Source organism: Gekko japonicus, unplaced genomic scaffold (genome assembly GCF_001447785.1).
Source record: "Gekko japonicus isolate JY-2015 unplaced genomic scaffold, Gekko_japonicus_V1.1 scaffold1422, whole genome shotgun sequence".
NCBI classification, from domain to species: domain Eukaryota; kingdom Metazoa; phylum Chordata; class Lepidosauria; order Squamata; family Gekkonidae; genus Gekko; species Gekko japonicus.
Genome location: NW_015171545.1, coordinates 186337 through 211610, shown reverse-complemented (window position 1 = coordinate 211610; position 25274 = coordinate 186337). Strand labels below are relative to the sequence as shown.

The 25274-nt window shown below is 42.2% G+C and overlaps 1 protein-coding gene across 1 annotated transcript in view; it reads left to right on the top strand.

Moving 5' to 3' along the window:
- The window catches only part of FAT1 (FAT atypical cadherin 1), a 148664-nt gene that overhangs the window by 5187 nt on the left and 118203 nt on the right, over positions 1-25274 (top strand). The gene's annotated exons all lie outside the window — the stretch shown is intronic.

The window sequence follows — 25274 nt, the reverse complement described above, 5'->3', positions numbered from 1 at the left end:
TCATTTAGCATGGCCCCAGGTAGGTTGTGCCACTCCCAGTGCTTGATATGGCAAAGCTCTTTGTCTAGGATGCTGTACAGGGATACAGTTTCTGTTTGATTACGAGTTGAATAAAGTTAAGAGTATTTTTTCAGGTAAGTTATTCAACCTGGTTATTGTAGTAGAAGTCAAGATGCCCCAAGCCTTGGAAGTCCCAGAGAGAGCCAAGGCTAAACTTTCCTTTTCACAAATACGTGAAAAGAACATATGTGGATTCTATATGTGGATGGATGGTAAAGTAGGATCTGACCCTGTAATCTCCTCCTTTCCCCAAGCATATTTAGTTTGAACCCAGCCTGCCTTATGTGCACAAGCTGGCTGTAATATCTTAATATAGACTTGCATCCACAGATTGAACCCAACTTTATGTGCAGACTCCATTTGTAATGATCCTGCAGTGAACCTGCAGACGTTAAACCTGGAATAGGCCAATATAATTCCAATTCTCCCACCACATGCAGATCCGTGTTTGTTTGTTCATAAAGCTAGCAACACCATATCTAACATCACTTTGTCCTGGAGGTGTGTTGTGTTTTGTGCTTGGCTGATAGGTCAGTGGAATTTGAAATCTGCAGAGCATGCATTGTGCATCAGACAAAGGCATTAAAACCCCTACTGTATTTATAGATTGCCGATGTTCCTTATTTCCCTTTAATTCTCCTGCCTGCAGACTTTGACTATTGCTCATGTTCTATGTCTCTGTCCATGTCTTGGTAAACAGGCAAAGTTGGTGGTAGTATTCTGAATGAATGAATGATTTTGAAGGGACTAGTTCTGTGTTGCCTTGACCTGTATAGCCCAGGCTAGCCTGATCACATCAAATCTTGGAAGCTAAGCAGGGTCAGTCCTGGTTAGTATTTGAATGGGAGACCCCCCAAGGAAGTTCAGGGTTGTGATGCAGAGGCGGGCAATGGCAAACCACCTCTGAACATCTCTTGCTTTGAAAACCCTACAAGGTGGCCATGAGTTGGCTGTGGCTTGATAGCACTTTCCACCACCAGTTATATGTTGCTGGCTCTATTGAGGTAATCTGGGTTAAGCCTAAATATGGCAATAGATTGTAGAAGATTTTAACTGTTTTTTTAATTTTGCCTCTTGGGGAATAAATTATACTTAATTTAAAAAGACAATTTGACTTTTCTAATTTTAACATTCATGAGGTATATTATATACAATACTTGAAGTGGCTTATAACTACTTATTAAATTTATCCAAAGCATATAGTTGAAGTTTGAGGTTTCAAAGGACAGAATGCCACTTGTGGTATTGTTTTTGGAAGTCTATTATTAAACAAAATAGTCAATATCGTTTTAAGCAGTCCCAAGAGTTGTAATTAAAGCTCTCCGCTTTTACCTTTCATATTATGTAACACAGATTTTACAAAGTGTGCTTGTCAAGCTACAAAGCAGGAAAAAAGAGTGACGTATATTTAATGCATAATTTCACAAGTAAATTTTGTCTTGCTGGCAGATAATGTATAATTGTAGTATTCATCCTGCTCTGAAACAAAGATGAATATATTTGCATAGCAGCAGCAGTAGAAGAAAGTCTTCAGTTGAAATCAATCCCGTCCTGGTCACAACTACTGTTGCTTTTTATATCAGTATTTCTTTTGAGTAAGGATTATGCTTCTAGAGCTAGGTTTCTTCAGTTGACTTTAGATATGTCCTGGTAGGGTCTGAGTTCATGTGACAGTTGCCTGGAAGGGGGGAGTCCTCAGACCCCTGTGTATACTACTTCGTGTTCAGTAACAGACCAAAACTGGGATAAAAATGAAAATAATGTGTTCGTATGTGCAATGATAATTTCTGTTATGCTTACACAGTTTAGTGTGATGGCTTAATTATGTCTGTGGGCTTGCTTACACCAATATTCCCAAACATTTGAAAGTTTCCTTGGCATATGAATGCTTTTGAAATTCTTGGGTTTCAAACATAACATGAGATGAAATGGGTGTTTATTTGGGGGAATAAAAATCCCACTGGGGATATAAAGCACATCATGGTTTTCCATGGGATGGTGAGCAATGTCTTTTAAGGAACTAATAATGATTTCTTCACACGTTGTCTTTAGACTATACCAGGCTAACATGAAGGTGAGCTCATTTTACTGGAGACTTGCTGCTACAAGGAAGCACTAAGGGAGAGGGCCACTCTAGTCCAGCATCGTATTTCACACAGTGGCCAAATCAGTTGCTTCCGAGGTCCAGCAGGCAGGGCAATAGAAGCCAAGGCCTTCCCTTGCTCCTAGCACTGGTATTCAGTAGACTTGTGTGTGGGTGCCTTCTATCACTGGTATTCAGTAGACTTGTGTGTGGGAATGTGTCCTTTAATTTTTCTTATTAATTCAGAAAGAGTCTGTTTTGTTGTTAGGTGGTTCTGTTTTCGTAATTATAATTTTGTTATTTCCCATTGCTTTCAGTAGAATGCTCACATACCTATTCTTTCCCATCGAAACTTGACAAACCTTGGGGATTACTCCTCTACGAAATACACACAGCGAAATTTCAGACGAATAGAATAAAGGCATTCCCCTTTCTGAAGTGGTGAAATGTGCCCAAATTTAACATTAAAGTGTATGGGAGAATTGATAGGAAAGATTCCACACAGTAACACAGACAACAGCATGAGGGAATCTGGCACTGTAACCACGTAGCTTGAACAGTAACACCAGGAAGAGGCATTTGGTGGCACAAAGGGGCAGGGCATCTGGGCAGGCAGGCAGCGGGAGGAGGACCTTGAGGTAGATATGCTTGTACTGGAGACAATGTTTAGAGAGCGGCAAGCAAGAAGGGGAGTGCAGCCTGGGGGGGAGGGGTAGCAAAGCAGGGCAAGCACTGGGAGGAGACAAGAAAGTATCACACAGGATTGTAGTACCTCATGGACTGCAAACTGTAGCCATTCAGATTATATATGTCTATCAGGAAAGACCAGAGCCCCCCTCTCCCCCTAAGGAACACTTAGCAGTCTCTTAGGAAATGGTTGGCTGCCTTGTAGAAGTGAAAACGGTGGAAGCATAAGAGAGAGTGGGACTAAAGAAAGAAACAGAACAAAATGAAAGAAGATCATGGTTTTTTCACTATAGGCTGTTTAGATGGGGTATTTGTTTCATTTTTGCAAATTACAAAAGTTACTAAACCACCCCCATTTTTGTAATTATTGTAATTGATAATGAAAGAAATGCACAAGTCCAGTGTTCAGAGCTTTCCTGTCTCTGTATGGTGAGCTTCCCATTACTTAGGGTTGCCAAGTCGTTCTGACTCACCGGTGGAGGAGCGTCGCTTCGGTCCGGGAGCTGCCGAGGGACATGTGCGCGTGCGCCGCCAGAACGTCACAGGAAGTGACGCACAATGTCGAGCACGTTGGGGGCGTGGCCCCAATTGTTGGAGGGAAAACCATAGAGTTTTCCCTCCAGCGATTGGGGCCATGCCCCCAACGTGCTCTACGTGGTTGTATCACTTCCTGTGATGCACGCACACTGCGCTTCGGGGGGCAGGGTTCCCCCGGGACCAGATTCCACAGCGGCGGAAATCGGGCCTCCAAAGCGGGGGTTTACCCGCCCCCACTTGGCAGCCCTACCTTTACTCACTGTAGATAATAGTCATTGATGGACCTCTCCTCCATGAATCTAATTTCCTCTTAAAGCCATTTGTGCTCATGACTATCACCATGTCGACTGGAAGTGAATTCCACAACTTAATTACTCATTGAATAAAGAAGAATTAATTTTTGGTCTGTCCTGAACCTATTGCCCATCAACTTCATTGGGTGCCCTCATATTCTAGTATGGTAGGGTATGAAGAAAAAGCTCTATCCATTTTCTCAACCAGTGCATAATTTTATAATGTCTGTCTCTCTGTAATCTCCTCTTAGTCATCTTTTCCTAAACTGGAAAGTCTCACTCTCTTTAGCCATTCCTTATTGGAAAATTGCTTCTACCCCTTAATTGTTTTGATCTCTTCTTTAATTTTTCCAGCAGTGCAGTATCATTTTTGAGATACAGCAGCTAGAACTGTACACAGTTTTCCAAATGGGGTTCCACCAAGATTCAATATAAGTGCATTACAATATGGTTGTTTTATTTCCAAATAATTACCAGCATGCAGTTTACCTTTTTTCCCCACTGTCACATATTGAGAGGACATTTTCATTGAGCAAGCATCAACAACTCCAAGATCCTTCCTTCTCATTTTTGTAACTGTTCAGCTCCCATTATCACATATTTCCAATAAGGCTTTTTTGTTCCAGTGCACATCACTTACACTTAACTATATTGGACTTCATTTTCTGTATAGTTGCACCATTTAGAGAGATCTTCTTGTAGTTCTTCACAGCTCACCTTGGTTTTCACCCTCCTGAATAGTCTGGCATCATCCAAAGAATTGGCCACTGCGCTGCTCATTCCCAACGCTAAGTTATTTATAAACAAAATGGCACCACTTCTAATATGTATTCTTGGAGGACCCTATTGCTCACTTCTTTCCATTACAGCAGTTGTGCATTTCTCTCTACTACCTGTTGTTCAGCCAGTTTTTAAACTATGAGGACCCATCTTTTTTCCCCCATGACTGATAAGATTGCTCAGGAGTCTTTGAGATACCTTTTCAGAAGCCTTCTGGAAGTCCAGATGTATAATGTCTACTTGATCACTTTTATCTGTGTTAACCTGCTCAGAGAACTCCAAAAGTTGTTGAGGCAGGACTTTCCTTTGTAGAAGCCCTTCTGATTTTCCCTCAGCAGGTTTGTTCCTCAGTGTGCTTAATAATTCTGTCTTTAGTAAGTGTAACTGGGGGTGGATGTTAGGCTAACTGGATCCTCTCTTGACCCAATTTTAAAATTTTATGTGACATTTGCTGCTTTCCAGTCACCAGGCCAATTTTAGAGACAAGATATGTGTATTAGTTAGTAGAAAGGAATATTTTCACATTTGAGTACCATTGGTATATGTTATTTGGACCTGGAGACTTCTTAGTTTTCAGAACATCATCTCTCATCACCTCAGTATTTTTATAAAAAGCACTTATGAGGTTTAGGAAAGCAAGAATAGTGATGGGCACAAACTGGCTGACAAACTAAAGTTTGTCACAAATTTTGGCTGGTTTGTGGTTTGTGAAGTGATGCTCGCAAACTGAATGAGTCATCAATATCTAATTCTCAGTGCAGCCAAATCTGTGGATACTTAAATTCAGAGATTGGAACCAGGGACAGACAAGATAGATCTGTCTACAAACCTGAGAAGAGTCCTAGATTTGCAGAAAAATCTGTAAAAATATATTGGGAGGGTTAAAACCCCCAAAATAAAGCAAGCTGCACTTGTACCGTTAAGAAACAAATGCCATCAGTGGCTGTTGCTAGGCAATCACTACAGTATTGCCAGCCTTCAAGTCTTGGTTCCTGCCAGTAAAAGATGGGGGAGGGTCAGAGCTCCTTTTCAGATAGTCTTGGCCTTGCAGGGGAGGATTCATTGCGGTCAGGTGCACCACTAGGTGACTTGATACCCTGTGACTTGTATGACTTACCCAGGACTGGCTGCTTGCTACAGTTTGATGTAGTGATTAAGAGTGGCAGACTCTATTCTGGAGAACTGGGTTTGATCCTCCCCTCCTCCACATGCAGCCAGCTGCATTAGATTATGTACTTCAGTTTGAGAATCATTTCCTAAATTCTTTGAGCTGACCTATATATTGTAGGGAAGTGGCCAGAAGAGAAGTGCACCTAGGGGAGATAAGCATTTCTTTCTCCTTTATTTTTTTCCTCTCATCTTTTCTCTGAAATTGTTCTCACAGACCTCTGTTTAACATGAATAAGACCTAATCTGTGTTTTTGTAGCTCTTACTATATTCATGGATTTTATACAGAATGTTCTGAAAGTAAAGACCTAGTTTGCATACAGGAAAGTGGGCTTATATTTCAGTTTCTGTCTTGAAGAGAACATGTGTGTACTAAAATTTTAGGTAAAGTCTGAGACAAACCTGTTACCTTTCAGAAGGTTAACTGGAAATTATCTTCATGATGTGTTTATCTAGTGACGATAAAATAATACTGTATTAAAAATGCTGACCAGCTTGGTGGCATCCTGAGTATAATTCCTTCAGATGAGGGAAGGGGAAGATGTAGGGTGCTTTCTGACATGTGGAAACAATGCAACAGTGATCCAGGGCCACCCACACCCTTTTTGTGTGGCATAGATTGAAGGCTTCCTGGTTTGTATGTAGGCATTGGTAGATATGATCCCCAAATTGGGCAAAATCACCAAGGTAAACTGTGGTTCAGAAACCTGGTTTCATCGGTAAGAAAACCAGGGCTATTTTTGGGCAAGAGCGCACAGGAACGGAGTTCTGTCTGGCTCCCAAGTTGGCCACACCCAGCAGGAACTCATTAGCATAATAGGCCGCACCATCATAGGCCACACCCAGTGGCAGGAACTCATTAGGATTGGCTACATTAGAGGTGTGTGGCCTAACATGCAAAGGAGTTCCTGCTCCAAAAAAAGCCCTGGGTTTTGACAACAAGGTAAACAGAATAAGAAGCAAAAGGTGGGTGTGGCTGGATGACCACACTTCTGGTAACACGGGGGTGTGGCCTAATATGCTAATAGGCTGTGCTGTCATGGGTGTGGCCTAATGTGCTAATGAGTTCCTGCTGGGCTTTTCCTACAAAAAAAGCCCTGAAGAGAACAAACTGCTGTGTGCTGGCTTGGATGTCACAACAACTGCAGTTTCTTCTGATAAAGGATGTCTTCAGTATGCTAGCCAAGGGGTGGGGAACATGGAAGATTTCTGGGTTCATTCTGTATTTTAAGCCTCTGCTTTGCTATAAACTCCCTGGTAGAGAATTAAAACCAACATTAACTTAGGATATAGTTCCAACAGCAGATGAGGTGCTATAATAGCTTGATAATTATTTGATCTGGAGAGATACATATTGGTGCTAAAATGTTCTGTTTCTGGTGCTCCAGGAATAATGAATTATGCTGGTTTCTAATGACTTCAGTTCTCACTTTTTCTTGGGCTTGGAAGCAACCAGGGCAACAGTAGAAACAAAGAGAAGGGCCTCTGTATTCCTGAAAAGAAAATGCAAAGGTGGCAGAAGTTGAATTGCTTCACTGGATTCTGGATATGGATAGCACAGATTGTATATTATCAGTTAGCAACCAATTATTTGACCCAGGCGAAGCCAAGAATGCTGCTGTTTAGGTGGCAGCTTGCCTCTTATTTCATTATGCTGTAATTTGTTCACACCATAGCTTTGCCCCCTAGCCCTATAGTAAAGGAGAAACCTGGCAGAGTTTCTGTTGGCAGATAATTGCAAGCATCTCTGAACAATAATTATCTGATTGACTGCTCAGAGCATGATAGTTTAAGGTGAACTTTTTTAAAAAATTGCTTTTACATTGCTTTGTTTTCCATTTTTTATTGAAAACCCCCCTCTAAACTGACCCTGGTATCTATCCTAGAATAAAGTAAGAAGTAACTGTTCAGTCCATCGTTCCCATTTGTATGAATTTAACAAATATTAAGCCCTAATCATTCACTTCAGTATTTGGAGCTCATGTCCTTGTTTCATAATGGTTTTACTGAGTACACAGATTGTTTGAGTGTCAAACATATGGATGATAGGGAGACATTAGTTCTAATAAAGTCGATTCTTTCAAAATATGACTGCTGAGCTGATCAGTTTTTAAACCCATCCGTTTTATGTGCTGATTCATGAGAATGGATTCTAGAATGTTTAGTCTTTAAGGTACCACTGGACCTGTTTAGTTTTGCTTGGTCAGACTAGAAGGGCTACTCTGTAGTTTTTTATGGCTAGTCAAATGGCTGACCCTACTAAAAACTTAATACCAGTGTGAAACGGTGGACTGTGTGGTAGGCTTGGACTTGGGAAGACTGTGTTTCATGGTGGAGGCTCAGCTGTGAAGCCTAGTGATGCTTGCAAATCTAGGATATTTTCTGAAGTGGATGCCCCAGACTAGCCTGATCTTGGAAGCTAAGCAGGGTTGGTACTAGGTTAGTATTTGGATGGGAGGCCACCAAGCAAGTCCAGGGTCGCAGCCCAAAGGCAGGAAATTGCAAACCACCTCTGAATGTCTCTTTGCGTGAAAGCCCTATGGGGTTGCCAGAGGTTGGCTGCAACTTGATGGCACTTTTCACCACCCCATTTGGAAAACATGCCAAAGTACACTGCAACTTTTACACGTTGAAGTCGGTAACTGTTCAGAACCATGGGTGCTGCCTGTACTCTTTATTGTATCTTTTGGGTAAAAGGTCATGGCCACAATCTTGGAAACCATGTAGATAGATACAGGTGGGCAGCCATGTTGGTCTAACCCTGCATCCACCTCAAAAAGTGCTGTTAAGTCATCTTCACACCTGGGAGGACAGAATGGAGATTCTCGGTTTGCTTCCCACAATTAGAAAAGTCACCTATTTGGACATATTTATTGCTTTATAGCTTTTAACCTAATAACCTTAGCTTGTTATTTTGGACTAAACATCAGCATGTTACATGTTAATTTCCCTGTCTATAAGTGTGAACCTTACACACCATCCCAATGTATTTAAAAAAAGTGTGCCTTGCACACGAAAGCTCATACCTTGAATAAACCTTTGTTGGTCTTAAAAGTGCCACTGGACTCTAATTTTGGAAACCATGTGACAGTCTACACTAGTGGGACTGTAGACTTGTGTTCCTTAACAGCTCCCCTTCCCACCACATACCTTTTTAGAATGGATGATTCAAAGCCAGAACAGTTTACTGGAATGGTGTCCGCTGTTCCAAGGGCAAAAACTTCCCACCACATACCTTTTTAGAATGGATGATTCAAAGCCAAAACAGTTTACTGGAATGGTGTCCGCTGTTCCAAGGGGGAAAAAATAGCTGACATTCGTAACCTTATCTTAATAATGGCCACATGAAAATTAATGGTAGTCCCAATGCTTTTCATGAGCAAGTTGGAGATAAAAGCTGTTCTGATGTCTTACTAAATTCCTCCAGGTTTGTGGGAAACTTTAGCTAGTTCTCTGTGCCTGAGAAGCTCAGTGGACTGGTTGATTCAACAGTTGCATTACTCTTGAGAGGCTAGACTCTTTGGATCACTTGAGATATAACACAAAATCATGGCCTATTTTAGCTGTTGTTTGGGAAAATGGAGTTGCTTTCGAACTGCTAGGTTGGCAGGAGCTGGAACTAGAGACGGGAGCTCACTCCGTCATGCAGCAACTCGGGTCTCGAACTGCTGAACTACCGACCTTCCACAGCCTGCAGTTCAACGTCTTAACCACTTGAGCCACCACAGCACCACACCATAGTTAAGACCAACTGTGGTTTAAAAAACTCCAACTTCAGACATGTTTTCAGGGCTTGGTTTGGTACACCATAACGAACCATAGTGGATTGGCCCACATTCAGATAACTACACTAACCCTAGTTAGTAAATTTAAATAAAGGTTTTGCATTTTGTCTGAACTGAGCCTTCTTGGCCTCTGATCCCAGAGAGTGAGTTTGCGAAGGCCTTCCAAGTTTAACATAACTTATTCCCTGTAACTGTGTTTATTCCCTGTAACTGTGTTTAGCCTTAATTCATTTTATTTCAAATATTTGCATTCTTCCCTCCCCCTGTTGGGTCTATATGGTGGCTTACAGTCAACATATTTGTCATATGTTAGACTTAAAATTGGTCTGTGATGTAATTGTAAAACAAGGCTTTACAAATTCACTTTGGACTTAGGCACCAGACTCAGTTTTCATACACCCTATGATATCTCCAGGCCCTGGCACACAGAGTCAAGGTTAAAAAAAACACAATGCTGGGTTTCTTTTTAACCCTTTGTATTTTTTACTTTTGATTACTTTGCTACTGAGTTTGTTTCATGGGTGGAAAATGGGACCTTTGTGCTGTACTTCATCTACAAAGTTTGAATCTGATTGTTGCAAAATCTAATATCCATAGTCAGTTAGCAAGGCCTTAAAATAAAATTGAGAAACACAAATGCCAGCAGTTGATTATATCACCCATTTAGCTGTTGATCTCTGCCCCAAAGAAAAAAGTATTTACTGCAAGGAGAGAAGGAAAAACCTGGGGCTGTGTGTTTGTTATGTGGGTGAGGCGCCCCCACAACAGCTGTTCATTGCCGGGGGGAGGGGTCATACCCCAGTCTACTTCACAGGTGGATCCAGGGCAGTGTTCCCTCTAAGCTGAGTTAGTGTGAGCTAGCTCACAGTTTTTAAGCCTCTGCCTCACACATTTTTGTCCTAGCTCAAGAAGGATGGCTCCAGTGCAAACTAATTTATGCAGTAACCAAATTGCTCACTCACAACCTTAATGCCAGTAGCTCACAGAGTAGAATTTTTGCTCACAAAACTCTACAGCTTAGAGGGAACATTGATCCAGGGTCTCCTTTCTCTCAGGCAGTTTGTGTTCCAGGCTGTTACCTTAAGGCTGGAACAGAACTTGGTGAGTAAACCCTGTAATCTTGCCCCCAACTTGTGCCCTGGCAGCTCCTCTTCTGTTTGCCCCATCCCTGTCCTCCATCTTCTGCTTCAAGGGGAAGGGATTCTACTGCCTTATGTGCATGAGCAGAGCTGTCTCTGTCTAACCACAAAGACCACCAGGAACCATCTCAGGAAGGGCTCCTGGTGAAGTACCAACCTCCAGGTGAGCCCTAGAATTATCCTTGCCCCTGATTTCCAGACTACAGAGATCCATTCCCCTGTATGAAATTGTAGTTTTGAAGGGGTGGGCTGTGTGGTGAAGCTTAAAGTCTTGAAGAAATGGAAGTCCTGTGGCAATATCACATCCCTGCTGAGCTCCCTCTCCAGTCTCCAGTCTCCTCAGGCCTGGCCTCTAAATCTCCACAAATGTCCCAAGAAAGTTGGCCACCCTAGTTTGCCTTGTAATGCTCCCTCCTGAGCACCAATACCCCCCCCCAACAGTAGAGCCCTCTTGCACTCATTATAACACCAGCAGCAGTGGTGTCCAAGTGCAGTCCCTTCTTGACTTGTGGGGGGCTGTTATGCCAGGTGTCATGGCACCAAGGCTTGCTGAGGCTTAGCTGGAAAAAAAACAATGTGCCTTCTTTTTTTACTCTGACCCTCTGACCCTCAGTAGCAATATTTGTATGTGACAGAATAGTGTGACAGGTTTAAAAATATTTTTGTGTCATTTGAGAAGACGCAGTGATCACTAACGTAGAATCATAGAGATGGAAGGGACCTCCAGGGTCATCTAATCCAACCCCTTGCACAACGCAGGAAATTGACAAACACCTCCCCCCCACACCCCCAGTGACTGCTGTTCCACACCCAGAAGATGACAAAAAACTTCCAGGATCTCCAGCCAAATTGGCCTGGAGAAAAATTGCTTCCTGACCCCAGTGCAGTGATCAGCATTTCCCTGGGCATGTAAGAAAGGGCCATAAGAACTAAGCACTGATGCAACCTTTCCTGCCCTCCCTCTCATGATCTGCCTCAGTTCACAGAATCAGCCTTGCTGTCCCATGGCCATCTAGCCTCTGTTTGAAAACCTCCAAAGAAGGAGAGCCCACCATCTCCTGAGGAAGCCTGTTCCGCTGGGGAACTGCTCTGTCAGGAAGTTCTTCCTAATGTTTAGCCAAAAGCTCTTCTGATTTACTTTCAGCCTGTCAGTTCTGGTCCGACCTTCTGGGGCAACAGAAAACAACTCTGTACTATCCTCTATATGACAGCCCTTCAAGTACTTGGTGATCATATCACCTGACAGTCATCTCCTCTCCAGGCTAAACATACCCAGCTTCTTCAACCTTTCCTCATATGACTTGATGTCCAGACCATTCATCATCTTTGTTGCCCTCCTCTGGACATGTTCCAGCTTGTCTATATCCTTCTTAAATTGTGGTGCCCAAAACTGAACACAATACTCTAGGTGAGGTCTAACCAGAGCAAATTAAAGTGATACCATCACTTCGCGTGATCTGGACACAGCCCAAAATTACATTTGCCTTTTTAGCTTTTGCTTTTTTAGCTACCGCGTCACACTGCTGACTCATGTTCAGTGTATGGTTTACTAAGACCCCTAGATCCTTTTTGCACATACTACTGCCAAGACCAGTCTCCCCCATCCTATAATTTGATTTTTCCTAAATGCAGAACTTTACATTTATCCCCATTAAAATTCATTTTATTTATTTTAGCCCAGTTTTTCAGCCTTTCAAAGATCATCCTGTAACCTGACTCTGTCTCCTACCGTATTTGCTACCCCTCCCAATTTAGTACCATCTGCAAATTTAATAAGCATTCCCTCTATTCCTTCATCCAAAAGATGGATGAACTTGTGGATGAGTACAGTCCTGTTTCAGAGCATCCAAAAATGGATCAGTCTTATAAATACGAGACACATGTTGAGCACACTTTTGTTACCATAGTGCCATAACAGTAACTTATACAATTAGTAGAAATCAGCTGACGTTCTTGAATACTTGCGACACTATCACACACTGTCAGTTGTCTCTGTGTGTATGTGGGGGGATAAATTCTGCAGTTTAACTTTTGAAAGAGGCTGAATTGCTGTTAAATAAACATGTTTTTGTGCATGTGTGTTTTTTGCTATATGAGGAAGGAATCTGCTGAGAGTAGCAGAGCTGTCTCTGAAATAGCCTCTGTGACAAACCATTTTGGTGCCTGGACTCAACATGAAAGCTTTGGGTTTCCTTCCCCCTCTCAGTCTCTGCTTGTTAAGAATAAGCATTGTTTTGTAGTGACCCTTGTTGACTGGGTCATAGCCTGGTCTGATGAAAACAGCCCTGCTGTAAGTGATGATAGTGAGATGATACATTTTGAAATGAGATTTCCTCCATAAGTATGGATCAATTTATTCCGAAAGGTACACATGGAGATTTACATTTTCTAAGCCTGTATTTTTGTTGTTGTTGTTGTTTGAAAAAACATGTGACAAAGAAAGGGCTTTTAAAAGGAAATAAATGTCAAAAGCTGTAGAGGGTGCTTCTTGCTTTGCTGATACAGATGCTATATTACAGATTAATTTCCTACTGAAACACCTCCTTAGCTTTTGAAAGGTAGAAATTACATCTTAATGTTTATTTTTGTCTCCTTTCCAGATTCTAAAGTTTAATCATGTGCCATTTCAAGTCTTTGGAAAAGGAATAGGTCTGCAGGATGTTTATCACAGTTACTACTACATAAATAAAACAAATAAATACTACATAGCAAGATGTCATTCTAAATGGGTGTTGTATACAGTCCGAAGCTCAGACTATGCTGCCATTTTTATCATTGTTCCACATGCATAATTCAAGCCTATATTGCTGACAATTAAGGCCAGAATCTTGGTGACTTGTCATAACACGTGTATGGACATGCATCCAGGATTACTAACATTTTAGCATCATCAAGATCTTCTGGAATGAAAGAATATTCATTAAAGAACAAAGTTTGAGTCCAGTGGCACCTTTAAGGCCAACAAAGTTTTATTCAGAATATAAGATTTTGTGTGCACGCACACTTCTTCATATACAATGAAATGGAAGTTACCAGTCCATACATATTGATAGAGGGTGAGCAGTAAATTAGCATACGGCATAATGAAGTTGTTTAACAGATTCAAGGACCAAACGGGAATAACAAGTTTAGTTTATATAGTTACCATTTGTTTGGGTTTAATTCTCGAGGGGGGGGACATATTGAAAGAAATAAATGTCAGAATTGAACATTGATGGGCAGATGTATCCTTAACTGTGGAATGCTGAGATAATTAACTGAGACCCTGTCATTATGCTCCATTTCCTCTCAAGCATGGAAGTGACCTTTCAGCATTTTCTTCATTGAGGTGGGGCTACCGACTTGAATCTAGATTCGTTAAAAAGACTGATTTTCAGCTCAGTTCCAGATCAGAAGGGGTTTGTAGTTAGAAGATGCTTACCGAAACTGTTCTGTACAACAGCTCAGAGGAAAGAGTCAGTCTTTTGTTAGAAAAATGCTGAACAAGATCAGGAACAAAGCGTGGAGGTCCCTTAATGTAGCAAACAAAGTCGATTTATCATAACAAATGTCTTAGCCTCTCAAAGTGACCCACAGTCCTTTCTGAAACAAATCTGAAAAGCAAACAAAAGCAAAACCACAAAAGTTTTAAGAAAGTACACTGACAGATTCAGCAGAATCTGGCAAATGAAGATGTTTTCACTTCCCCACTGAAGCTGTATAGTGAGGAGGCCAGTCGAGCAGGGCAAGTGGTAGAGCAAAGCAGGTCTGCTTCTCGGGATCCCGCTAGAGCAGGGTCTGCAACCTCTTACAGTTAGAGAGCCACGTAGTGTCAAATTCCAGGGCAAGAGTTCAACAAAGAGCCAGTGTTAACAAAGACTGCTTGAATAACTGAAAATATACAGCTTAACATTAATGATAATTGATGTGTTGGTGAATAACCTTTAACATTTCTGTAGACCACAGGTGGTTGTGTGTTGTTAGGAAGTGGTGCACATGAAGGTCTTGGAATAAGTAATAAACATGTGCAGCATTTCTCAGTGCTGTTGTTTTGGTGCATTAGGCATAAATCTGCGTATGTTCAGCATTCGAATAACTGGGAACTCACCACCTCTTGTGTTTCCATTTCTGGATGGCTTCTGTAAGAAGCTCTATAGTCCCAATGTTTTCTTGCCATTCCGTTCACATATGGGTTATTCTAGCATCCTGCCTACTCCTCCTGTATACCTGAATATGTAAAGGCTTCATAGGTTGCAGACCCCCGAATTAGAGCAAGTGACAGAATGTGGAGCAAGAAGTCTCTAAAATTGTCAGTCAGCAAGGTCTCACACACAGGGGAATGGCTCCTGAAGGTGTGTAGGATCCAAACAGTTTGTTCAGGGCATTGAGGGTGAGGCAATGCCTTGAATTAGGCCTTGAAGCAAGTAAATAGATACCTTTTCCCCCACTCCAGTTGACCCGGCAAATGGCTGCACTTTGTGTTGGAACTTCAAAACAGCTTTGTAGGGCAATCCTGTGTGAAGCATGTGACAAAGCAAATGAGAGGTTACCACCTCATTTCAGCCAAGGGGAAGACCATAAACTGAGGTGTTAGACATTTTGTAGAAAGAGAACCAGCATGTTATAGGATTATGGCCATTAAGATCTGGATTCCAATTCTTGTTATACTACTTGGGGCAATCAGCATAACCTACCTCCCGGAGTTGCTAAGAGAGTAGGATAGAGGGGGTGAACCTAGGGCTGCCAAGTGGGGGGCGGGGAAACCCCCGCTTTGGAGGCCTGATTTCCGCCGTGGTGGAATCGGACCCCAGGGGGAACTCTGCCCCCCGAAGGTCGTCGGGGGGGGAACCATATGGTTTCCCCCCAAGGATCTGGGCCACGCCCCCAACGTGAGCGACGTAGCACATCACTTCCTGTGATGTGCTGGTGGCGCACGCGCATCCTGGGATAGCTCCTGGAAACCGGCAAAGCTCCCCCGCTGCCAAGGGTAAGTACACTTGGCAACCCTAGGTGAACTACGTCTCTGAACTTTCTGGATGAAGGCTAAGAGAAAAATCAAATAATTAGCCATATACACTAGTATGTCCTGCAGTAGATATATAAAATATAGACAACATATGTATACAGATACCTTTGTGTACTTGTTGGTGGACATTTGTTCAATGGTAGCAACCTGTGGCTTGTATATTATTTACACAGTTAATTTGTTGGTTGTTGGAAACATCCGTCTACACACAGCAAACACATGTACCATGTAAACTTACATTTTTTGTATTGCTGAAACAGATGTGGCTTGGCTTAGGCGGTTGTTCCTCGTATCACTTACCAGAATGGTTCTTCCAATATCAGATAACAGTGGCATGCTACAAATTAGTTAAGGGGGTGTCAGATCTTACTAAGACAATGCTTATGTAAGAGAAACATGTCAGTGCAGCTTGTGTATTTATTTTGGCAGAAATGCATAGGCTGAGAAGCCAAAGTAGTTTCCTGATCCATGTATTTGTTTTAAAATAAACACCTGTAATTATGTATACATTTTTCTTCTACATAGTTTGTGTTAAGGAAAAGGGCCAGGTGTGACGTTTGCCAGAATCCCTTGAAAAGGTGGGGATTTGAGCCTTTGCTTACAGAAACTGCCTTTGAATTGGATTCAGCCAGCTTTTTCAGTCAATCTCACCTGCGTTTCCTTACTACAGCCTGCATCCCACATAGCTGTTGTCCCCAGCTGTTGTCCCACATGGTCCCCAGCATAGCCTTTTTTTGGTGGTCAATGGGGACCCCCTCCTCACTTTTCCAGCAGATGGAAAATTGTTTTCCAAAAGTTAACAAGATTACTGTGGCAAAATTGTGTTCGGCAACATTATTTCCATGTAGAACTTTTGCTGGTACCTGACTTCAGTTTGCTGCCTTTATTCTTATTTATTTGTTTGTTTTATGCATTGGAATTGACATGCCCTGTCAAACTATCTGCAGACAGGAATTTAGCAACAGTTTAACTAGTTGGGTGTGTTCCATCGCCCAGGGGACTGTTCCTTCGGCTTGCTTAGGCTGTGAGGAATTTGAAACTATTTTGTCTTCCACGTCTCCTTTCCTTTTCCTTCAGCATGAACATTGAAAGGGGGGAAAAATAGGAACTCTTACCACATTTACAAGCAAAGGCTAGCAGGAAATCATATGCTAAAGCAATCCTAAATCCTGCAAATTAAATAAAGTTGCATATTTGAATGTAGTTATTCAGTGTCTCTGTGCCAGAAGGGGCAACGAACGAACAGAGGCTGAGGAAAGAGCATCGAGTTCCTGTAGTGGAGCTGGAATAGGTGCTGGTGGATGACACGGAACTATTGTTGGGAGCTTGCTGCTTACCTTTCTGCTAAAATGGCTCCAGTTGAGATTTGTCCTGTAACTGCAGAGATAAGAATGGCCTGACCACCACCTGAGGAATAAAGGCCAAACTAGGTGTAAGGCTGGGATCCATGACTGGATCTCCTGTGTTTCTAAAATGAACAACAATGGGAGTTAGACTGGGGCTGTATTTTTCATGCACTGGGTGAAAGGATGAACCTTCCAGCCTCCATTCTGCCGTATTCATCTGATCCTCCTCAGCTGCTGTTAAGTGTGTGTGAGAGGGGTGATGGGAAGCACCGCAGGAGACTGATCACCTGGTACTTGTATCATCGGAGCCTCTGTGTAGTTATGCCAAGCCCATCCCAGCAAGAACATCAGCAGGGGAACACCAGCCTGGAGAGAAAAGCAAATGCCACCCTCTGATTCTGGTACTGTCGGTCTGATGTACCTCCTTCTACCTTTCCCCTTTATTCTTCTTCCCTGATATGTCTTGCTTTTTCATAAGCTTGAGAAAGTAGGGCTTTTGCTTCATTTTCATTTTTGTGCAGCAGTGTAGGGAGGGGTTTACTTCTATAAGCTTCTTTAAGACACAATTTTTGTTTGAAAGGCCTAAACATAGGCTTGGATCCTGCCTTGATTTCCACAGGCACAAGGTGGGGGGTCTGATATTCTGTGATCACCTCTCTCTAAGGAGACCTGATTTCTCTCAAATATATATATGAGGGTCCCTTGTCCATCAGGAGCACCATTTCATGGTGTATTCTGGGCTGTTGCAGACAGGAGGGATTTGTAAAAATCGCCTCCCCTTGTGCCTGCAGAAGTATAGATGGGATGTAAGCTATTACCACTGTAATTGCTCATGAAGAATGCACCACATTTTTGTTAAGGGGACATTTTCCATACTGAGTACTATAGTCATACAGATTTCTCCTTATCGGATTGTATATGAATGAACACCAGTAGCAGGAAACCACTAGTTGCCCTGGATTGGATCCCACAGATCTTTCCTAGTGACAGGAGCATGTTTCTGAGGTGGAAGGTGCTTTCCTCGATGCACAAGGCCACCAGAAGAGTGTCTTTCATCAGAGACAGGGGTCTTCTGTGGAGAGAAGTGCTACCTTCAGTGAAACATCCAGGGGATCCAATGCCACAAGTCTCTGTGTCAAAAAATAGGCAAAGCATGTTTCTTGCCCATTATGGGAAATACATTCTTGTGACATCTTATATACAATTGTGTACTTGGTAATTTCCATTTTTAAAAAATGCTGCTGCTTCCAATCCACTGTAGGCATATAACAAAAAATTGCCTAAATATGCTGTAGTGCTTTTCAGTGCCTATCATTTTCATTGCTGGAAAACTTCATAATGGATTATACTTTTAACTATTATTAATGGTAAATGAAAGACATAAGCATCATGTAACAAGTCTCTTGTTCCATTAATTACACAATGGGCGCTGGAAATAGACAAAAATACTCCTAGGAAAGTGCATTCACAAATCTGTATTCATTATGAATTATTAAGGATATATAGTAGAAGACCACAGCCTAAGTTCTGTCCAAATGGGAAATATGATTATTTGCACAATTTTTGAAGTGCCTCATCATTTGTGTTATTTGTAGGGTATTTTATACTTCATTTTTATACTTCGTTTTTCACATGCTTTTTATACGTCTTTTTTCACATGCGTTCAGTAGCCTAAGAGGTTGGAAAAAAACAGCCTAAGTTCTGTCCAAATGGGAAATATGATTATTTGCACAATTTTTGAAGTGCCCCATCATTTGTAGGGTATTTTATACTTCATTTTTATACTTCGTTTTTCACATGCTTTTTATACGTCTTTTTTCACATGCGTTCAGTAGCCTAAGAGGTTGGAAAAAATGGCATGATCAAAGTTGCCCTGTGGATTTCATGGCAGGGTTTGAATTCCTACCTCTGCCCAGAAAGTAGCATCACAGTACATGTTAGAATTACTGCTGCCCGGGCCCACTGGATTCAGTGGGTTTAGATTTGTAGATTAGATTGCAGTAACTCCGCATAGTTATCACAAATGGAAGATTAGCCTCTACCACTTCAGCCTGTGGGTAGGATGGGGGTTACATGCAGGAGTGGACTGAGCCAACAGGGGCAGCTAGGGGGCTGGCCTCAACTACGCCCTTGCTGCTGTCTTTCACACCCATCCTGTCTGGGGCTTTGGCCACCTGCTTCCAGTGATAGCCACTTGTGACCACCCCATCCAGGGCTCGAGCAGCGCCCACTCCCATCAGAGGCTCAGGTAGCTGGCTTCTGGTGATGGCTCCCACCGGTTTCACATGATGTGGGGCTGCTCTTTGCTTGGCCCTAGTGTGTGTGTGTGTGGGGGGGGGGCTTCAGAGAATGGGATTGATTTTGGTGTGCCATTCTGGACTTCTGCCCAGGGCCCCAGAATGACTAAGTCTGCCCCGGGTATGTGATGTATTGCTCCCCCATATGAAAAACGAAAGGAAAGAAACTCTTCGCATAGAAGAATTAGCATGATAACGAGAAGGCTTGGCTAGAAACCTTTGCCCTGGTTCCTAACTTTTTATGTGTCAGAATTTGGGGGGGGGGGGGGTATGGCGAAGCACTTTATCTTTTCCCACCTGCAGTTGAAGCGGTACAGTTGAGCACCTGTCACTCCCCACTGCTCTGGATTATGCCATGAAACTATCTAGAGTGCCCACTCTGTAGAACTTCATAGACTATTCTGTTTTAGAATGGCTCTACAAATTATAGAACAAAGTTTGAGTCCAGTGGGGCACCTTTAAGAACAACAAAGTTTTATTCAAGGTATGAGCTTTTGTGTGCATGCACACTTCCTCAGATACATTTGTCCATGCACACGAAAGCTCATATCTTGAACAAAACTTTGTTGGTCTTAAAGGTGCCACTGGACTGAAACCTTTGTTCTACTGCTTCAGATCAACATGGCTGCCAAATTATGTCAGTGAGCTGCTTTTCTAGACCTGGGAACTATCTTTAACCCATAGGCGATAGCACGGGACATCACAGTCAAGGTTCCCCCTAAGCTGTGGAGTCCTGTGAACAAAAATTCTACTTGGTGAGCTCCTGGCATTAAAGTTGTGAGCGAGCGATTTGGTTGCTGCATGAATTAGTTTGCTAAGACAAAAATCTGTGAGCCGGAGGCTAAAAAACTGTCAGCTAGCTCACACTAACTCAGCTTAGAGGGAACACTGATCACAGTCACGCAACAAGAAGACGGGGAACCAGAGTTTATAAACCCACTGGTTCTAGACCAGAATACTAAGAAGCAGACCGAAGAAACCTGAAGACAAGATATGTATGTAGTGAGGACATGCTATGAAGGAATCTTCACCACCACTTATTTACTTCATTTATAGCCTAAGTTTCTGGGAATGCAAAGCAGCTTACATCCGTCTCTTGTCCTCATGACAAACCTGTAAGGTAGGTGTCAAGTATTGACTCCATGCCGTTGTAAGTAAGTGAAATCAGCATTATTATCAACAAGAACCTCAGAAGAACACTAGCTCACACTAACTCAGCTTAGAGGGAACACTGATCACAGTCACGCAACAAGAAGACGGGGAACCAGAGTTTATAACCCCACTGGTTCTAGACCAGAATACTAAGAAGCAGACCGAAGAAACCTGAAGACAAGATATGTATGTAGTGAGGACATGCTATGAAGGAATCTTCACCACCACTTATTTACTTCATTTATAGCCTAAGTTTCTGGGAATGCAAAGCAGCTTACATCCGTCTCTTGTCCTCACGACAAACCTGTAAGATAGGTGAGGCTGGCAGTGTGTGACTGGCCCAAAGTCACCCAGCGAGCTTCCATGGCAGAGTGGGGATCTGAACCTTGCTTTCCCAGATCCTGGGCCAATAACCACAGTGGCTCACTTAGTGACCTATCTTGCTGTACTGCTGTCCTATCAGGTTGCATGCAAAGAGGCAGGCGGTGTGTTCCTGCTGTTCTCTCCATAGCAGTGTGTTCTTTCAAAAAAAAAAGCAGTGAACAGATGATAGTTCTAAATGGGTCTCTGCAGACTATCTGAGGGCCTCAACAAGTGAGCTGAAGAGCACTGTGCATAATTCTTTGTGGTGACTGTCCACCTTATCCTAATACCTAGGAGGGGGTTCTCGTTACTGTGAAACCCCTACCAAATGTGGTAATTCTCCATCCAGTAGGAAGGAGTCTTACGATATCTGTTGTTACACATTACAATGTGGAATGTGTGTATATACAATCTTAATGGGGGGGAAATTCCAGAGTATATACTGTAATGTTACATCACTTGTTTTGTGTGAAGTTCTTCTTCACCCAAAGAGTGATTTATTGGCCACAAGGTATAGGTAGGAACTCTAGATCTGGGTCAATAGATGCACTGTATACTTGGTGATGGAGGGCAAGAGATGCACTGTATTTTTGGTGCTGGAGGAGCAACAGTGGGAGAGCTTCTAGTGTCCTGGCCCACTGGTGGACCTCCTGATGGCACCTGGTATTTTTGGCCACTGTGTGACAGAGTGTTGGACTGAATGGGCCATTGGCCTGATCCAACATTGGCTTCTCTTATGTTCTTAAGTTGTTTCTTGTTCTGGGGTCCTTTGTCTACTGGTGATTGTGACAGCTTATATGTTGAATTTGTAGATTTAAAGCATTTTCAGTTCCTCCCCCCAGACATAAAACTATGATGTACGGTATCCCTACCATGTGTTCATAATCTTTTCCAGCAGGGCAGAAATAAGTGGTCTGAAAATTCTGCTTTGATAACTCTGTACTTCTCTTTCCCAAAGCCTATTGTAGCAATGCAGAGTGGACTGTGTATTGTAAGATTCTTTCCTCCTTTTGCTTAATCTGTTGTGATGGGGGGGGGGGAATCTGTCTGGAATGTTTCTGCTTGATCCAAGAGCAATGCCCTTGCATTGCCTGTCATCTATTGTGAAAAACCAGAGTGCATCAGAGTGATGGTAGATAAAACTAGAATGTGTGCACTGTTTATGTCTTTATAATAACAATTCCTTTCTGCTTTTTACCTTACTTTCACAAAGGATTGGTGATAGCAAAAGTTCAGCCTTTATCATCTCCTCTCAGCTACAAGCATGGCATTTTCATTTGTGACTTCGGTTTCAAAGTGCAAGGGTTTACCAAACCAAGCATTCCTAGGGTACGCCTTGCTGCTTGTCTATCACTACTTCCTGTGCTATCAGGAAATTAAAATCCAATGTAAAATTGAAATAGGGGCATGGTTGCCTACATTTGAGTTGTGGAGGTGTTGTACCTTTTTTTTTGGGGGGGGGTAATGTCCTGGACACTAAACATCAACAAATGTAATAACACTTAGATTAGGAATTTTGGTTGGTTTGGGGGAGAATCATAAACTGTTTTTTAAAATATTATGTGTTTCATAAGCTGCTATTCATAAGAATTATTAAAGATTAGAAGTCTAAAAAGGTACATGCTATGTATATAAGCTTGAAAAGTAGGCACAACTTAGAAAGCATGCAGACTTTGGGATTTATCCCTAGGCCTTGATAAGCTTGAAAAGTAGGCACAACTTAGAACCTTAAACTAATTTCTCTCCCTTTTCTTCTGTACTTTCATTTGTTCATTCTTTCATTCTTTTACTGAATATCCAGCTTGATTGAAGTCAAAAGCTTGCTTGCTGTTTTGTGATATTTTGGTTAGCCCTAATAAAAAGTATTGTGACTTCTTTCGGAGATTTTGCCTGTGGACCAACACAGCCACTTTGCAGCCTTTATCTTCAGTATACTGCATGTAGATTGTTTCCTAATGCGAACAGCAGACCTTCTTTTGTTCATTACAAAACTTTGTAATGGGTTCTGTTTTCATTTTTTAATTTTTTCCCGTTTTTCCAATGAAATATATGTGCATATAGGATGAGATTCATTTCTTTGCATATTACTCCCTTTTGCAGTTTTGTTTGAACAAGACTAACAGTGTAATACGCAGAACATTTTCCCAGGAGTAATTCCCATTTAATAGCACCGAGTAGGATTCTGAGTAGACCAGTTTAAAATTTCTCTCTAAAATTGGAGTCCTAAGAACACTTTCAAGAGACTAAGTCCCATTGAATAAAATGGAATTTTTGTCTGAATAGACCAGCTTAGGAGAGTTCTTTAAGGCATTTTAATTTTGTGGATAGGCCAAACAGTACAGTTCCCTAAGATAGCAAAGTTATGAATGATGAATTTCAATATCAGGACAATAGAATGCATTAAGATCAGATAAGAAAATAATTATGGCATTTCATCCCCCCCCCCAAAAAAAAAACTTTACAAACCAGACTAATAGTTTCAACATTTCTGACAAATGTATATCCCTACTAATGCAATCCTGTGTGGAGTTACACCTTTCTAAACCCATTGACCTCTGCTGCATAGGATTATACTGTACATGTTCTGCATTATGTGTTGTGCAGGGGATGGAAGAAATGCATGTTCCTACAAAACTCAGTTGATCTCAGCTGACCGTTGGAGTATGGTAACTGTATATCTTCACTAAAATTAGTTTGAAAAGAATTATAATTTCCCTTTTGTTTTTCATAGGAAATCTTGGTAGCATTACTGTTTGCAGTTCACAAAAACTTTGCAGGCACGGGAACAGTTACAGCTTGAATCCTCTTTCTCTACACTGTGTACTCTCTATGGTTTTCTCCCTGCCTGCTTACATCAAAGCGTCAGCAATATAGAATGGTTTGTGTGTATAACAACTGTATTACTCGTCCCAAAATTTGACATACAAACAGCTTAGTTGAGAGGAGAAAAAAGCTGGAGCTAGTAAAATAACCGTAAACCAATATGACAATAGGACCTGTCTGCTCTGGTCCCAAAAGACTTCCTGAACTGGAAGTAATATGCTGAGTTTTAAGGCTGCCCCATCAGGGATTCTAATTGCATCATCTTTTTCACTCGCTGTCTTGAAGTATGCTTACACTTTGTACTTCACCAGATTTCCCCCATCCCCTCCCCCGTCATTGCCCAAGTACTAACTGGGTCTTTAATTTCTCTGTGTTGTTTTCCTGTAGATTATTCTGACAATAGATTAAACATTTTCCCCATAAATTTATCTTGCTTAATGAACTGTATAGGGTAAAACACTTTTCTACTTTAAAAAAAAACCCATGTTAAAAGGAATCTGCGGGATTCAAATAGGGTAAAAGGCCACAAAATTCATCAAAAATTGTTCTTTCTTACACTTGGGCACGCAACAGTAAAGAATCTTGAATTTTTAGACCATCCTTTTCCATTGTTTCGAATTATATTTGCATTTCAAAGCTCATCTCCAGGTCACATAGTCCTTGTGAACAGTAATGCATCTAATTTTTAATGTTTTGTTTGTTTTTGGAGCGGCATGATTAGGCTGTGCTTTTAATCAGCCGTTGATTGATCCCAGATTTTCTTTTGCATAACCAGTCTCTGCAGATCCGCTTTTGGACTGCCTCAGTTTTAGGATTGTTGCTTTTGGTGTTTGTTTGTTTTACTGGTTCCTTATTTATGTTCCCCCCCTGTTCCTGTAGCAGCAGCATGACATGGGTGTAAGAGTGATGGGAAAGGAGCTCATTTTCTGTCAATGAGGGTGCTGCTGTTAGTACATAGCAGGAGGGAGGGCTGATTTGAAAGAGAACTCAGGCAGCCTCACTGGCACTAAGCCCCCAGCGTATTCACAATACAAACTGAGGGTGTTATTATGTGTATAAATCGCTTAGCTGTCCTCTTAGACTGTGCTGTGGCTAAAGGACACCTAACGTTCCCTTACATTTTACAGTGTAATCGTAGGTATGTTTACTCAGAAGTAAGTCCTGTTTTACTGAATGGGTTTCTCACAGAAAAGTGTTCTTAGGATTGCGGCCAGGGCTATTTTGGGGCAGGAACACACAGGGACGGAGTTCCGGCTGGCTTCAGAGTTGATCACGCCCACTACAGCCAAACCATCTGCATGCGTGGCTAGAGAGGGAAGGCCTGGAGAGCGACTCCGAGGCGGGCGGGCCAGGGCCTCCCCTGGAAGGCTGTCCAAGGGCCGGCTTGCCCGGGCACCTCGCAGTCACGGGGCACCCGGGCAAGCCAAGGGAAAGCAGTTTAAACTGCCTTCCCTTCCCTTCAAGGGGGGGTTTGCACGGGCTCTCCACAGCCGCGGGGCGCCCGGGCAAGCCAAGGGAAGGTGTGGGGGAGTAGCCTAACAGGCTAATGAGTTGTGCTGTAAAGGGTGTGGCCTAATATGCTAATGAGTTTTTGCTCTTGGGTGTGTCCTATTACGCCAATGAGTTCCTGCTGGGCTTTTTCTACAAAAAAAAAGCCCTATTGCGGCCACAAAGAGTTTTAAACTCCGTTGTTTGTGGAAAGTGCCATCTCCGCAGCTGCCTCATGGTGACCCAGTAGGGCTTTCAAGGCAAGAGA